The following is a 12,597-nucleotide window of genomic DNA, read 5'->3' on the forward strand; positions in this document are numbered from 1 at the left end:
TTTTCCTGACTGCAACGTCCAGCCTCTTCAACCTCAGCAGACAGTGAGTTCAACCTCTGTCATCAAAAGAATTTATTTTGACATGAGTTACAGGGATATTATGCATATATAGTATAGTACAGGGATATTATGCATATATAGTATAGTACAGGGATATTACATATATACAGTATAGTACAGGGGTATTGTACATATATAGTATAGTACAGGGGTATTGTACATATATAGTATAGTACAGGGGTATTGTACATATATAGTATAGTACAGGGGTATTGTACATATATAGTATAGTAGAGGGGTATTTAGCTAAAAGTCGAAGACATGAGGAACCCCACATGGATTTAGTTGGTCATGCAGAAATTTCATAAATATGTTCTTATGTTTGGTCCATTTAAACTGCTGCTACTGCAGCTAATAGAACACAAAAAAGAAAACTGATCAGTTTATTTGTATTTATTACAAATAATATTCAATCAGTAACTTAGAACTTTGATTTGGACACAAAGTAATTTAAATATACAGAGTTTGATAGTTTTATTGTGCAGCAATTATCAATAATCAGCACTGATCAGTAAAATAAATATATTAATGCACATTTAACAGTTTTCTGCCAGCATTCCTGTCCTACAAAATTTCCAGTTGCAGTGCTTTTTATCATCGTGAAGTTTTATGTTACTCATTGTTCTCTCTGAAAAGAACCAGTTGGCAATCGAGTTAAACAGTCGTTAAGCTGTTTGTGTGACGAGTTTGAAGCAGAAAGTTTGAGTTAACAAAGAAATTTGATAACCGCCTTGATACCTGTTAACCCTGACAAGTTTTAGATTTGGTCGAGCCGATTTACACGAAGAAAGTCTATGTGACTGACTGCCATCGTAGTTCAGCCTCTGATAAACGCTGTAAACTCTAGAAAAGCTGTGCCGGTTCAAATAGAAACCTACATCCAAATTTAAAATCCCCTTATAGTTTTTTAGTTATATGTCCGGGTCTGTATAAGATGAAGTCTGGGTCCGTACTCATTTAGTGACCCGGGGTCTCGTATGCAGTGGATCAAATGAAGCCGCGATTCAGAGAATTTTATCTCGATTTTAACTCGATGAATTGTTTTAGCCCTAAAACATTTACCTTGATGGAAGAATGAGCAGATTCGGTTTTGAAGGTCAAAGGTCTTGTGCACCCTGAATGTGCAAATGATTAACAGTTTGCTAACTAGTACACCAGTTAAGTGTCAGTGTTCTGCTGCCCCCAAGTGGTCAAAAAATCAGCTAATGCAGCTTTAAATATTAGTGGCAATTAAATATTTATGTCAAATTACAGAAATGTTATGCATAGCTAAGGTTAAAGTATGTACATAAAAATTAAATGTATCAATAAAACTACTTTCACTGCATTGTCAGTTGAAGAGTTTGACGTGAGCAGGCTGGCTATTCAGCGTCGGCTGCTGCTTTGGAACGTTGCCAATCCAAGCACTGAGTTTGAATGCAGAATTTCCATTTCATTGTGTAATTTGCTTTTCATCATTTGGGATCTACATGTCAATCAGTGATTCATTCCTTCAGTTGTGCAAATTATTGCAGTTAAATGAGTCTGACTTCAAACTGTGTCTAATAATTTGGACAGCAAATCAGTCCATGTTTTGGCGAATCCCTTTCATATTTTAACCGCACTAAAGCAATACGATCAATGATTCAGCTCTTGACAAACACTGTACGTCTCCTCTGCACACACTCATCAGCGCAGAATTCATTTTCCTAAACAGTTTTGCATGAAAAGTTTGCTTCTTAACTTCTCGTGTTATTAGATTTGACTAGCTCATTTTTCATCTTGACAGCTTCATTAAAGCACCCAGAAAAGGCTCAAAATATGTGTGTGTGTGTGTGTGTGTGTGTGCGTGTGTGTGCGTGTGTGTGTGTGTGTGTGTGAGATTACAAATACAGTCTCCTCAACCACTTCTTTCAAGTCTGCTCGTCCCTGTCGCTATTTCGAAAGCAGTTTTTTTTCCTTCCTCTCAGTTTTTCTTCCGATCTGTCTCTCTCTCTTTCAATATCGCCTTCTTTCACAGCCATTGTCCCTTTTTCCTCCCTCATCCATCTCACCCTGCTTCATTACCCTTCACTCTTCCTATCATTTTCTCTACATTTTCACCCCTCTCTCCTTCAGCCTCCATCTTATCACTTATTCTTCTACTCCTCCTCTACGGTACTTTCTGTTTTTTTCACCAAAGGAAAAAAAAGAAGAAGAAAAAAACAGCACTTGTCTGCTGGCTGCCGGTTTGTCTCCAGCCTCTCCAAACCTCTCCCTGCTTTGGTATTGGCTGGCTGGAGCATCTGCTGTGTTGGTATTGGCTGGTTCCAGCAGGTGAGGCATAGCTGTGCCACTTAATCAATGCCCTGCAGTGGGGGAAGCATGTGCCAGACACACAGTGCAGCGGCAGCAGCAGCCGTCAGCATTGGCAGCTCTCCATGAAGCTGAGCATGGGGATGATATGACCTTCAGACGGCCAGGACCAGCAGGAGAAAGACACACACACATGCACACACACACACACACACACGCACACACACACACACACACACACACACACATGCAAGCTGCGCATATTTTCCTTGCCAATCACGCTCTTCCCCAAAATGTCTGCAGGCCACACCCAGCACTCTACCTTTCCACTGCAGAAGAGAAGGCTCAGCTTCTCACAATGGGACTGTGAGCCTGGCAAGTAGGCCTGGCCTTACTTTCTGAAGGTCAGGAAGGAGCTCAGGTAGCACATGCACACACACACACAAGCACAGACTGCAGAGGCTGCCAGATGAATACAAATGCTGTAAAAAGAAAAAAGACTTTAACACCAAGAAAAGAAATGGAGACTACAAGGACACCTGACCATGGCCTTAAGGTGTTTTTATACCTGTAGCTCTGCTCATTTGATCTGGACCGAGGGCAAAATATTACACATCTTAGCTCCCTTACTAATGTTGTCTGAAAGCACAAAGACCTGCAAATTGGTCACATATTGGCCTGTATTATGAGAAAAATACAACAGACCGCAGTTCAAACTGCTTTTCATTGTCTGATCTCCATATAATCTGCTCCATGCTGCTGCCGTTGTGGCTGTTCCCTCTCTATAAATGGGTTTTCTTGAACTGACTATTGTACATTTTTTTCTTATTATCCTTGCATCAGCTGTTTTGGATCGCAGCTATTTTTCATTGCTTGATATTTATTTTCAGATGAAATGTTATGCACTATTTCAGTTTTAGCATTTGTATTTCGTAAAGCCCATTTCAGACGTGGGGTACTGCAGCCTTCATCAGTCTGTTAAAGTCCCTGTTGATTCTACTCTTATAAACTCCTCTCTGTGTATCAGTTACATATTGAGAAGTTTTTATCTCGTTCTTTGTTAAAATGGCTTGAATATAACTCTTCATCGATGCTTGACAGCTCCGTCCCTGTCTTTCTCCCCACTCCCCATTGGCTGGAGCTCGAGCACACCAGCTCACCACCAACTCTGTTCAAACACTGTAAAACTACTCAGCGCTACACAATAACGAGTTAATACATTGGAGGAATACAGTTATACAGGTTGAAGGTGGGAATAGATGAAAAATGATACGGAAAAGCTCAAACTATACACTACTGTACAAAAGTTTGGGGTCACTTAGAAATGTCTTTGTTTTTGAAAGAAAAACAGTTTTTTTTCAGTTACGATAACATTAAATGAATGATAAATCAAGTCTAGACATTGTTAATGTGGTAAATGACTATTCTAGCTGGAAACAGCTGATTTTTAATGGAATATCTCCATAGGGGTACCTCATTGAAAATCCAGTGCACATTTTCAGCTACAAAAATGATTAACCATCGAGTGTTGGAATAAAAGCTTAGTATGACATACACTAACATTTAAAGGTTGGGATCACTTAGAAATTTCCTTATTTTGGAAAGAAAAGCATTTTTTTCCAATGAAGATAACATTAAATGAATGATAAATCCAGTCTAGACATTATTAATGTGATAAATGACTATTCTAGCTGCAAACGGCTGATTTTTAATGGAATATCTCCATAGGGGTACAGAGGAACATTTCCAGCAACCATCACTCCTGTGTTCTAATGCTACATTGTGTTAGCTAATGGTGTTGAAAGGCTCATTGATGATTAGAAAACCCTTGTGCAGTTATGTTAGCACATGAATAAAAGCGGGAGTTTTCATGGAAAACATGGAATTGTCTGAGTGACCCCAAACTTTTGAACGGTAGTGTAAGTAAACAGGATTAGCTCTTTAGGCTTGTCATGTAAGAATATCTGAAGCGGTGGTTTTGAGCTTATACAAAGCACTATATGTATAAGATAAAGTAAAAACTTGATTTTCATTGGGGAGGGTCAATGCATAATTCAGACATGACTTAATGTACTTCACAGCTTCTACTCGATTGTCAGAGCTGCAGCATGCAAACGACTAAATCTAAATCCACTGTGTTACAAATGATTTAACTGCTGGTTATAAACTGTGACTGTGAATGACAGTTTACCTTTCTAACATGAGGTGAGGACACCGTCTGACCTGCCACTAGATCTTCATCAATCCTGTCTTCATGTCAGGGATTCATATTTTTTAATGTGTAACTAATGAATGAAGTTGCTGTTGTTTTATGTGTGTAAATGCACTTTCTCATTATGGAGGCGTTCATCCTGCAGCTGTCTAATGCTGCACATATTCAATAAACTAAGACGAAAGAACCCTACAAACAAATGGAAATTCATCACTTCTGCACACCTATCCATTGATGCAACAGCAAGCAGTTTAGAATTGTACCATTTAAAAGTGATGTCTGACCGAGTAAGACGGATTTTTAAGGGAAAATGACGAGCGTTCATTCAGACATGAAACACGTTGTCTGCAGGATGTCTGCAGGTCTGAAAGGGACTTTAGTACCACATTTTTAGCGAAGTCAGATTTTTTGGATTCATGAGGAGCAGTACAACAGCATGGCTCATTTTTGTGTTTTCAAGTGTTGGAATGATAGGTGCTACATTCAGGACATCAGGAATCCAGTGAATGGTCAGTATATCCAGTGGATTGCCGAAGTCAGCATGTGAATTACTTTTGAATTAATAGCTAAGCTCAATAAGTGGGTGATTTGTCTTATACCATGATCCTGCCAGCCTGTCAGTGTCCACCACCAGTCTCTCATTTACTGCGACTGGCCTGTCAGTCGCTCAGTGAGCCTGTAAACCTCAGGTATTTCTGACAGCTGCCTTACTGAGAGAGATTCCCAGAAATAAAACAAATATGGACGCATCACATCAGCTAAAGACTGTTTTTCAGTGAAATTACTGTAAAGGGGCTGTCCAGTGGCTTGGTGGTAGGACTGTCACTTCCCGGCCTTCCCAGGATCTTTCGGCATGGAGTTTGCATGTTCTCCCTGTTCATGTGTGGGTTTCTACCATAGACTGTATATAAAGATGGACGTAGCATCTGGCTCCAAAACTGAAGCCCACCCGGAAGTGTCAAAAACTTGCAATATCCCGCCGTCCGCTAGGGTTGGCTCCAAAAAGCTTTTGCTCCATAGACCCCAATTCATCACCGGAAAAAATAAAATTTGATAGACTGATTTTCTACAGCTCAGGATTTTTTTCCCGTTAGTTTTCATGGTCAAAATGAGAGATCAGGTGGCCGATCTTAAAATAAATTAATACTGAATTTTAAATAAATTGTTAAAGTTGGCGGAGCCAGGGGGCGTGGCTATACTTGATTGACAGTCCCATAGACTGGTCCTGCCCCGAGTTGCTCTCCGGTCCAGCCTGTTTGATGACGCTTTTTACGTCACTGGCTCCAAAAAATCCAAAATGGCGACCAGGAAGTAGCAAAATCCGGGCTTCATTTTCTCGACGTTGAAACCAACGGGTGATGTCACGGTTAGTTCACGCCTGGTTTCTCCAGGTTCTCCACCCACAATCCAAAAACATGCTGAGGATAACTGGTGATTCTAAATTGTCTGTAGGTGTGAATGAGAGTGTGATTGTTTGTCTGTATATGTAGCCCTGTCACAGACCGGTGACAAGGTCCAGGTGTCTCCTACCTTCACCCTAAGTCAGCTGGGATAGACTCCAGTCCCCTGCGACCCTAAGGAGGATTAAGCGCTGTGTAGGTGATGGAAGGATTACTGTTAAGCCAAAATAAATATATATGTTGTCATGTTGTCTATAAGTAGAATTTGAATGCTGTACCATTCAACCATTATAAAAGAATCTTTCTCGTCTCTGTCATCAATCCTACATTACATCTACAGAAACTGTCAATTAAATATAAATCCATTCACACTCTGTCATTCAGGAGAGATGGGAATACATGCTGTAAAGTACACACACTCATTTTCACTCCTCTCTCACCCCGCCCTGCTCCTCCTGTCTTTAACACTCCTCCCACATCTTGTCCTCCCCCCTGCCCTCTGACCTCCCCTCACTCTCCCGCCTTCCTCTCTTCTCCTCTCCTCTCCTCTCCTCTCCTCTCCTCTCCTCTCTCGTGAGCCCTGTGCAGAGTCGGCAGGCCCCCCACGTCGCGGGTCTATTAACAGTCCTCGGTTCACTGTAATGATGCCTCTCCTTATGTCTGTGCAGCTGCTGCAGCGCTGAATGGGGAGGATAAATCTGGGATCCTCAACATCCACATCATTGTTTCACTGCCACTCTCTGCTGTCATGTGTGTCAGACAGAGGAGGGAATAGCTCCAGTCCACTCTCCCTCCTGCTGACCACTGGCTTCTGCTTTATAAAACTATCATACCAAGTTCACCTCCGACTTTCTGGTTCCAACAATCTTTAGAATTTTAAAAAAAGATCAAAAGAGTTTGGATTGCTTTTCACCATAAGAAAAACACGATTTCTGATAAAAACTTTGGTGGAATGAAAACAGTCATGTCAGTAATAAACGAAGACGCAATCACAAATCACAGAATTGGACTTTACACTGACAAGATAAGTGATTGGTTAACAAATATGTAAGTGTGATGGATTTAATGTAATCGCACTAGCCTGAATTATCAAGATTTCTTCTGATTCATGAACATAGAGAATTAGGGTCAATAACAAAACAGGTGAAACTGACAAGAATTCCATCTAAAGAAATAAAGAAAAGAAGGGAGATATTCTTGTGCTGGACTGATACTGGGTCACTTCCCACTCTGTGAGTCTATGAAATGCCTTTACAACAACAAACACATTGCATGTGTTTTTACACGGTTGTATCTGTGTGTACATTACGTGTCCATGTGTAATGGGACAGCAGACAGCTGCAGGGTCCACAGTCAGCTGCTGTATTTACAGGGTGATGACCACAGAAAGCTAACAGCTGCATCACACAGGGACACAAAGTGAGACGGACATCTTTCAGGAATCTCTTTGATTGTACCAGCGCTCAAAGCGGCTGTAGTACCTGATAGATGGTAACAGGAATTCAAAAAGCCTCCTGTAGGCACATAGAAGGCAGATAAAGCCGGAGTGACATCCGTAACATGCTCACCCCAGTCCTGAAGGGAATAAAGGGTTTCATATAGAGAGATATAGATTTTATTGCATTAATCAAATCAAATCAAATCAAAACTTTATTTATATAGCACCTTTCATCCATTTAAAATGCAACACAAAGTGCTTCACAAAATAAAAGAATAAAACAACAGAGAGAATAAAAAAATAGTGTAACCAACAATATATATACAAATATATACACACACATACACACATATATACATATACACAACATACAATGTATATACACATGCGCTCACACACACACTCACAAAACACACACACACATACACACAACACGGTGCTGAGACACGGCAGGGCACTGAGGTGCATATTCAGTAGATGCTGGTGATCTTGAATGGATATTTATTAGTGAAAAAGAATTGATGCTGAAGGCTGAAACCACGGTTTACAAAAATGAAAAAACTAAAATTATTGTGCTGGGTGTGCAAAACTTAGCACTTTCTGAAAAAACCTCATTAGCTACATACAATAAAATGTGAGGTGTAGGAAAGATCCTGCTTTTTCCGTGTAACTGTGCAAATGATTTTGGTACCTGAAATGAGGATGCTCTCAAACACAATTCACCAGATCGATTTTATATATCAGGAAATTAAATGACAAATGGTGCTGAGGCATCCCGACCCTAGACAGTCACATTCTGAGGGGGGTATGCCATCTGCTGCAGGACCACCTGACACCTCCCTGATGCTGCTGCACGACAGATAACAACTCAGATGTCTACAGTGCCTGCAACGTATGCACAGTCCTGTAATATTGATCTGCTGCACGACAGCACATGTTGTCGGAATTCACATAAATACCTGCTAAGGATTTTCACACTTAAGGCCACAGCTATCTTCCTGATCGATTAATCTTTCTTTGTTATCTGATCATTTGGTTGATAAAAAAAAAATTCTGAGGAAACAGTGTTATCATGTGGCTTGTTTTGTTCAAGCACAGGTGTAAATCATAGGACAAAAACAACTGTACTTGTAGAAAAAAAGCTCCTTACAGCATGCTTGTGTGGCTTACCTGAACACTTGATGGAACTGCAGTCATCCTTAATGTAATTAGTTTCATCTGAGCTTTTCCCGCTAAGGCAAATCAAAATGTCTGACAATGCTCTACTGATCACAAAGGTGCTGCCTGCACCCACAGCTGTTTTTACCTTTAGACTGATTAGATCTCTGTTCAGGTTGAAGGTGTTCGCTGTCTTGGTTTAATGTGTCAACTGCAAGTAAGTAAAGCTGCAATCGCATGATGTTTCCAGTCAGCTAATTGTTACTCGGTTTGCAGTTCACTTCTACTGCAGTCAATCTGACAGAAAAATTCAAACATGCATGTCAGCTCTGGTCAGGGTTTACCCGTGACTCCCAGCAGAATGTGCATAACTGGTTTGATTTTTAACCAACTGCAATCGACACAGGTGGAGCAAAGCAAAGGATGCAACAACCTTATGTATAATATTTGCATGAGGTGAGCACTGCAATCAAATTAACATGTTTGTTATACTGCAAAATGTGAAATTTTTAGTGTAGCAGTTTGCTGCCCTGAGGTTGTTGTTTTTGTGTACCGTAGTAAAGGAGACGTTAAAAACAGTAACACATATGCTACCGTTCAGAAGTTTGGGCTCATTTAGAAATGTCCTTTTAAAAAAAAAAAAAAAAAGCCGTTTCTTTAAATGAAGATAATAATAAATGAATGATAAATCCAGTCTAGACATTGTTAATGTGGTAAATGACTAATCTAGCTGGAAACGGCTGATTTTTAATGGAATATCTCCATAGGGGTACAGAGGAACATTTCCAGCAACCATCACTCCTGTGTTCTAATGCTACATTGTGTTAGCTAATGGTGCTGAAAGGCTCATTGATGATTAGAAAACCCTTGTGCAGTTATGTTAGCACATGAATAAAAGTGGCAGTTTTCATGGAAAACAGGGAATTGTCTGGCCATAAACCTTTGAACAATAGTGTATGTGGTGGAAGAGGAGGAGAAAGCTGCATTAAATGTGCAGAAGAAATGGAACTTTTATACCTGTAATGTACCTCCAGTGAGTCAGACTCCCTTCATACACTCTTTACAGTTTATATATTTTAGATATAAAAGTTTGGCATCACATCCTAGTCTGGGCAGCGTGCAGGTAAATTCTGTTGTGATTGAACACTGCGCTTAACAAAATGAATAAGTAGGTCAGAGATGTCAGCACAGTGTGTACACACCCACACAGTCCTGACATGAGGCCTAATCAGAAAGTCAGTGGAAACACCTGCTTTACTTTAGCTGTGTTGGACCTTCGTAGATATCTAAGTTACTGCCATGTAATACAGAGCAAAGTAGCAAATCCTGGCAACCACACACCTGGAATGCAATAATGAAAATCAATCAATCAATCAATCAATCAATCAATCAATCAATCAATCAATCAATCAATCGCGTTGCTATTCAGCGTAGGCAATCATTTCTCTCCATCTAATCTCTTGCTTTCTGAATTGTGACTGTTGCCCGTTCCATGTGTAGCCATGATGTCAGTCCGTCTATCATTTTCATTCTCCATCTGACTCGTCCTCTCTTCCCATTCATTTTTCCAGTTGTGACGATATATTCCAGGGTCTCTTTCCTCATGATGTGTCCAAAAATGTTGCTTGCCATTTCCTAATTTTGTTCAATTGTGCATAATTTGTGTTTAGTAGATTTAAAACATCTTCATTGCTTATCCTGGCTGTATACAATATATGCAGCATGTGTGTGTAAAACCGCATCACTGCTGCAGTGAGCCTGTTTCACATTTTATTATTTATGTTCCAAGATTCACATCCGTATATCAGAACTGGTAGGATGTAACAGATGAGTGTCCTCATATGGATGCTAATTGCTATGTTCCTATTTGTCTGTGTGCTTTTCATTTTCATAAATGCTGTTCTTGCCGTTCCTACTCTACATCTGATGTCTGTTTCACACCTCCCATCTGATGTCATCCATGAACCGAGATATTTGAAATGACACGCCTGCTTCAGTGTTTCTTGGTCTAATTCTATGTTACAGGTCGGGATGAAATTATCATTACTTCAATGTTCTTTTTCTTTAAAGACAGAACACTCAAGATTTTGGCTCTCTGTATTATTTATGAATACAATGGTTTGCAACTTTTCTTCACTGTTTGCTATCAGCACTGTGTCATCTGCATAGCGTATGTTATTTGTGTAATAACCCCTGATGGATACTCCCAGTAAGCCTTGTAATTTCTTCTGCTCAGTATTTTTTCTTATTTCAGCAGTTGCACTAGTGTAATTTGCAGGAGCAGACTGGAAGCATGGAAAAGGCTGCAAAGAATTGGACTCCATTAAACTACCGTGTCACTCTTCTAAAGTCGTTGTGTCTTCAGAAAATTGTTTATGTAAAATACATTTCTTTTGCATACACTGCTTCTAGACCAGTATGTGTGCATCAGGGTATTTCATAACCCGCAGAGCCATCTGTGTTGTCTGGCTCTCCTAATGCATGCCTTAGCACTACATTACAGCAATGGAGGTCTCAGTAACAAATCTCAGTGTGTAACACAGCCTGCAGACCACCAGCATTGAAAAGTCTGTCCTCCCCATCCGTCATGCTCCCGCCTACACAACTGCATACAGCACCCAACACATCACTACTTACAGACTACTGCCAGGTGTCACCTGTAGGTCCCAGTCTCATGTCCTGGCAGCTCCTGAGGACAGGGAGAGTAAAGACAGGTCAGTATCTAAAGTTAGTAGCTAAAGTGTTTACTGTCAAAGGATAATCATTAAGCCTTGATTTTACTACTTTACAGACAATAAAGACACTAAATTATTCCATACATACGCAATAGGTTATATAGTTATTTGAATTGTGCCCACTACTGCCTTTATAGTATAGTCACAGTCCACACAGAGACAAATACTGGGCTGTAGACTTAGAGATATTATAATTAAATTATTATATTATGTCATGCTAACCCTCATTTACATGAGGTATGGATGCCAATTCATGGTTTCTATGTGACAGAGGTAGAAATTGACAGCTGTTGTATCTTTACCACAGTAGGTACACATCGGCCTGTTACATAGATATTTACATTGTCTCTTATATCAAACACAGAAAAAAACACAGGAATTCTGTGGGTTTTTCTTAAAGGCTGTAACTTTGCACTCTTTACAGGATATAGCAGCCGGTTACAGATCAGACTGTTGCACCGTGTCAGTGGTTATTAGATATCTGCAAGAATTCCGACTTCCTACTGTGTTTGGTTGATGGCATGCATGTGCAGATCAAAGCACCTCAAAAGTTCTGCAGCGAGTGCTTCAATTACAACTCTATGAATTACGAATAAAGGCGTCCATGATGGAGAATCTCCTAGTACAGCTTCTACTCATAACAAGCACCATTTGCTCCCATCGCACATGTGCAGTTGGACAGTCTGCAGAGAGGTCCATGTGGACCCTCACTGACTTAGATGAATAACAAAATTTATGTTGAGTGTACCTTCGCTGAAACTTTATCCTGACTTGCCTTGTTAAGACCATTTATGATGTAATAAGTAAAGACAATAGAAAGACAGGTTTAGGAATATCTATTTATCGTCTTTTCTACAAAATTCCAAATAAAATAAATAAAATTGAAACTTAGGATGAGAAATGCGAAACAAGACCCCAAAGAGACCAAATTTATTAAGTTGAATGTTGATGAAATTTACATAGATAAATAATCTGAGTATTTGCATTGATGACATATTCTATCCCCACTGGAGGAACAGACTCCGGATCTAAATACAAAAATTTGCTTGATGAACGAAAGAACACACTTTGTGAACTCATAAATGTATATTTGAAATGGGCCACTAAGTTGCCAAGGATAAACTACATTCTGGGTGAAGTGTTCAACTGTCTCAGATCTCTAAAACTCCAGAGATCCTTAGAGCTCCTGTGTGTGTTGACTGGTTTGTGGTATTTTTGTTCATCAGTTTGTTTGAATTTGTTCAGGAATATACACCAGTGAAGCTCAGTATGTGATGATAAATCTTCAAAAGTGGGTCCAGCTTTGCTACTACACTTTCA

The 12,597-nt window shown here is 39.9% G+C and overlaps 1 long non-coding RNA gene across 1 annotated transcript in view; it reads right to left on the minus strand.

The window, feature by feature from the left end:
* LOC110963839 (uncharacterized) overlaps positions 1 to 12,597 on the minus strand; it is a 126,844-nt gene that overhangs the window by 69,299 nt on the left and 44,948 nt on the right. Inside the window, exon 2 of the long non-coding RNA XR_007945738.1 lies at positions 11,180 to 11,231. This is a non-coding gene — a long non-coding RNA (uncharacterized LOC110963839). The remainder of the gene's footprint in view (positions 1 to 11,179; positions 11,232 to 12,597) is intronic.

The sequence above is a fragment of the Acanthochromis polyacanthus genome, chromosome 13, assembly GCF_021347895.1.
Source record: "Acanthochromis polyacanthus isolate Apoly-LR-REF ecotype Palm Island chromosome 13, KAUST_Apoly_ChrSc, whole genome shotgun sequence".
In the NCBI taxonomy this organism is placed as follows: Eukaryota; Metazoa; Chordata; class Actinopteri; family Pomacentridae; genus Acanthochromis; species Acanthochromis polyacanthus.